Here is a 5,179-nt window from a genome sequence, read left to right as displayed (position 1 = left end):
ATTTTTTCATTCTTACCAATATTATAAATTTTTATCATCTGTAAAAAAAAATACTTTTTCATGGTTCATATCTTTTTTATGAGAAACTTCACACTTAGTTTTTCCAAGAAAACTGTTTTGGTTATATCAGTATCTCTATATGCCTAATATTTTAGATTACTTTCATTCTATTGTGGGCTAAATTCTTTCAAATTCATAAGGATAAAACTTAAAGTATCTATTCATTTTAAAATACTAAATAGTAACAATAACAAGAAAATAGTTTCAAACTCAGTACAGTGACGTGAGGAACATGCATATCAATTTGACATCCTAGCATTACCATTAGCTAAAATAAGAATGTCACTGGCCTTCAGATCACGTAGATTTTGCCCTCTCCAAATTTCTGTGGATTTACACATCCTACAAGATTGAAAAGATACACAACATTGAATCAACTCACCAAAAGATAGACTTTCCTGATAGACAATTTGATTATATCGTTGCCATTAATAAACTGCGTGTACAATCCCCCTTAAAATGAAAATGTTTTTACAGTCTTCCCAAATTATGTCAGCTATTGATACTTGTAAAATGAAATTAAATGAAAGAGACAACTAGTGATATTTTAACACTTTGGAAATATTTGTAAAAGATTAAATAGATTTATGGAAGAAGAGACAGAGTAAGAAAATATGTTCCATGACCCTGTTTATAGCTTACTGTGGAACTGAAAGACATTAGGGACAAAGTCCCTGGAGAATCCTGATAGCCTGTTGTTACCAACCTTAATCAACCTAATTAAAGAAAATCTCTTTTTTACTGACAATATCATTTCTTAATTATATGCTCATCTTCATATTCTAAAAAGTAATTTAACTCTGCATGGAGGTGAAACTTCTGAAAATCATGAAAATAAAAAGAAAATAAGTCCATGGCCACATGGATTCTGATACCTGCCACATAATTAAATATTGTGTATATTGTGATATTTTTATGTTGCAATCATCCTTGTATGTGATATAGGCAGAAACAAATTTTATGTAAAACCATGCACCTTCGTTCATCAAAACCTTAAGCTAGTAATTATGTCCTAAATATTTCTTCATGTAAAATTCACTGATTTGCAAAACACTAGGTATCAGAATTTTTCTTTATAACCAGTTATGTTATTGAAAACATCAGTTAGAGTAGCACCAGTTATTTTTTAATAGCACATATTTTTATTCTTTCATATATGACTGCTGGTTCCAATTCAAGAGATAAATTATGGGAGTGCTCAATTTTAGCCCATTATCAGATCACTGCAGTTATTGTTGACCAATAATCCTTGAAAAATTCACAAAGTTGGTCACATTTTGAAACAAAATGTACCAAAATTACACTAAGGGATAGATAAATAAAATTGTAAAACTAAACTGATAGGCAAAATTAAAACAATTATTAGTGCTCACCTAATAACTGTAATCAATATTAGTGTCATCAACTGCAAAAGAAACATATGACCTCTTCTTTTCCAATTAATACTCATTTATTTTTTTTTTACTTGTCTTAGTCTTCTAGCAAGAGTTTCAAGCACTATAATGCAAAGGAGCAGAGTTACTAGACATCCTTGTCTGGTTCCTGATTTTAATGTGATTGCTTCTGGTTTTGTTCCATTTAGAATGAAGTTGGCTGTGAGTTTGTAGTATGTAGCTTTAATTATATTGAGGTGTGTTCCCTCCAGTCCAATTCCCTTTATAATTTTTAATCATGAATACATGCTGAATTTTATCAAAAGCTTTTTCTGCATCTATTGAAATGACGATTTGGTTTTTGTCTTTGAGTCCATTTATAAGATTGATTGTGTTTATTGACTTGAGTATATTTAGCCATTCCTGCATCCGTGGAATAAAACCTACTTGATAATGGCGAATGATCTTTGCAATGTACATCTGTATTCAGTTTGCAAATATTTTGTTGAGAATTTTTGCATCTTGGTTCATTAAGTATATGGATCTATAATTTTCTTTTTTGGTTGTGTCATTACGTGATTTTGGTGTTAGAGTTTCGCTGGCTTCATAAAAGGGATTTGGGAATTCTCCCTCTGACTCTATCATTTTGAATAATATAGGTAGTATTGGTTGGAGGTCTTCTTTAAATATCTGCTAGAATTCTCCTGAAATCCTTCTGGGACTGGGCTTTTATTAGTCAGAAGGTTTTGTATTACTGTTTATATTTCCTTATATGTTATGGGTCTATTTAAACTGTTTTTGTCTTCTTGGTTTAACTTTAGTGATTCTCATTATTTTAGGTATCTATTTCTTTTATGTTTTCAAATTTGATAGAGTATATGTTTTAAAAGTATTCCCTTTTACTGTTCTGATTCTTTTGGGTGTCTTTTGTGGTATTTCCCCCTTTCATCTCTGATTTTGCTGATTCGGATTTGCTCTTTCTTTCTTTTGGTTAACAGGGCTAAGGGTCTATCTTGTTGGCTTTCCAAAGAACCAGCTCTTACATTAAATGATACTATGTATTGTTTTCTTTCTTTCTGTTTCATTAATTTCTGCTCTGATTTCTGTTATTTCTTCTCTTCTGTGGTGTTTGGTTTTCATTTGTTCTTTACTTTCCAGAGTCTTGAATTGCAAACATAAGTTGTTTATTTGTGCTTTTTCTGATTTTTTTAATGTAGTCACTTAGAGCTCTTAGGACAGCTTTGAAAGTGTCCCAGAGGTTTTGTTGTGTTGTATTGTTCTTTTTTTATTCCAGGAATACTTTTATTTATTTCTTAATTTCTTTTTTGAGCCACTCATCTTTCAAGTGTGTACTGTTTCATCTCCATGAGTTCATTTAGTTACTAGGGCTTCTTCCAGTGTTGATTTTAAGCTTTATTGCCCTGTGTTCTGATAGAATGCACATAATTATTTCAATATTTTTTGTATTTATTGAGGTTTGATTTGTACCCCAGTGTGTGGTCAATTTTTGAGAAAGTTCCAGGGGGTGCTGAATGGGAAGTGCATTCTTTGATACTTGGGTGGAATAGTCGTTAGATGTATGTTAGGTCCATTTGATGTATGGTATCATTTAACTCAGATATCTCTCTGGTTGACCTGTCTAAAGGAGACAGTGGGGTACTGAAGACCCTCTTATCATTGAGTTGAGGTTAATCTGTGTCTTAAAGTCATGTAGTGTTATTTTTATGAATTTGGGTGCACCAGAGTTTGGTGCATATACATTCATGATTGTAGTATCTTCTCGTTGTTTTTTGAGTAGAATGAAGGGACTCTATTTGATCTGATTATTTTTAGTTTTAAGTCTATTTTGTCAGATATTAGAATTGTAACTCCTGCTTGTTTCTTATTGCCATTTGCTTAAAATATTCTTTTCCATCATTTCACCTTAATGTAATGTCTGTACTTGAAGGTAAGATGGATTTCTTGCAGAAAAGAGAAAGATGGATTTTGTTCCATAATCCATTCAACAAAACTGTGTCTTTTGACAGGGGAGTTCAGTCCATTTATATTTAAAGTTGTTATTGAAAGATGTGTATTAGGGTGCCCTTATTTTGATTACTATTTGCATCCCTTGTCTAATTTTGTGTTTCCACAATTATATCTTAATTCAGTTTCTTTCTTTTGCCCCTTGGGTATAGTTGTTCCTTTCTCCATGGTTTGTATTGCTTCAAGTATTCCTTGAAGGGCTGGTTTTGTGGAAATGTATTTTTTTCAGGCTATTCATGTCATGAAAAATATTTCTTTCCCCTTCAACTGTAATAGACATTTTTGTTGCATAAGTATTCTGGGCATACATTTTTGTTCATTTAGAACTGGAAATACCTTGGTCTATGCTCTTCTGGTTCTCATAGTTTACATTGATAAGTCAGCTGTAATTCTGATGGACTTTCCTTTGTATGTTACTTGTTGTTTTTCTTTTACAGCTTTCAGTATTCTATATTTTTTTATATTTACTATTTTTAGTATGATATGCCATGGGGAGTTTCTTTCCTGGTACTGTTTATTTGATACTCTATGTGCTTCTTGTATTTGTATGGGGATGTCTTTCCCTAATTTTGGGAAAGTCTCTTCTACATTTCTATATATGATCTGGTCAATACTGATAACCTGAAATTCTTCTCCTTCCTGTATGCCTATGATATGTAAATTTGGTCTTTTCATGGTGGCAGCCATCTCCTGAATATTCCATTCCAGTGTTTTTAATTTTTTTTTTTTCAAATCTTTGCTTGAGCAGTTGAATTCTTCAACTTTATCCTTTGGTGTTTGTATTCTATTTTCCATTTCATTCATTATAGTGATGAGGCTTTCTCCTATTGTTTCAAATTGGCTTATTGAGTTTTTCATTTCCTTCTTCATTTCAGTCAGAGTTTTCTTCTACATTTCTATCTCTTTTGTGAATTCGTTCAGAAGTTTATCCCTATCTTCTTTTAGTTCTTTGATTTGTTTGTTTGTGTGTTCTTTAAATTTCTTGAATTCCTCAGTCATGTTTATGATTGTTCTTTTAAATTCTGTGTCCTGGGTTATCTCTATGGAGTTCTCCTTGTAGAACTCTTATACAGGCCAGGTGGAGTTTGGTGAGAACATACTATTTTGGTTTTCCTTTTTATTATTTTTTCATTGTGATTTTAGCATGTGGATTCCTTTTGTTGTTTTTGATTCTTGTGTGAAACTCAAGACTTCTTTTGTTGTGTTGAAGTTTGTTTCTGTTTGTACTATTGGTGTAACTTGCTTGTTGTCTTATTGGGTAGGCAATGCTGATTGGTCTAGATTTCAGTTTCTCTCAGATTTTATTTTGGAGGGAACTAATGTCTTCAGATGGGCTACTCAGAAGCTCCCACTGAAGCCTGAATCAGGCTCTAGTCAGGTACATTCAGGCTTCTTTCTAACATTTGGACCCCTGGTAGTTGTTACCCAGAGCACAATTTGGGAAGTTCGCTAAGGAGAAGCCTGATTTTGGCAATCTCAGGCCATCTGCTGAGTTCTCAGCCTCTACACCAGGCAGAGGCCGGATCAGGTCTCTCAGGCTGTCTGATGAGTTTTCAGCTCCTACACTGGGCTGAAGCCAGATCAGGCACTCTCAGGCCATCTGCTAAAGTCTCAGTCTTACCATACTGTAGGGTAGAAAAGCCTACCCCTGGGGACATAGGAGGGGCCACACATAATCCAAATTAGAGGGTTAGGTAAAGCTTGATTTGGGGAAGCTTACC

At 33.2% G+C, this 5,179-nt stretch overlaps 1 pseudogene; it reads right to left on the bottom strand.

Annotated features, from left to right (window-relative positions):
• LOC103729645 overlaps nucleotides 1-1,913 on the bottom strand; it is a 5,816-nt pseudogene extending 3,903 nt beyond the window's left edge.
• Nucleotides 1,914-5,179: the final 3,266 nt, after the last annotated feature.

The sequence above is a fragment of the Nannospalax galili genome, unplaced genomic scaffold (genome assembly GCF_000622305.1).
Source record: "Nannospalax galili isolate Female #2095 unplaced genomic scaffold, S.galili_v1.0 scaffold593, whole genome shotgun sequence".
Taxonomy (NCBI): Eukaryota; Metazoa; Chordata; class Mammalia; order Rodentia; family Spalacidae; genus Nannospalax; species Nannospalax galili.
This window is presented reverse-complemented; position numbering and strand designations above follow the sequence as displayed.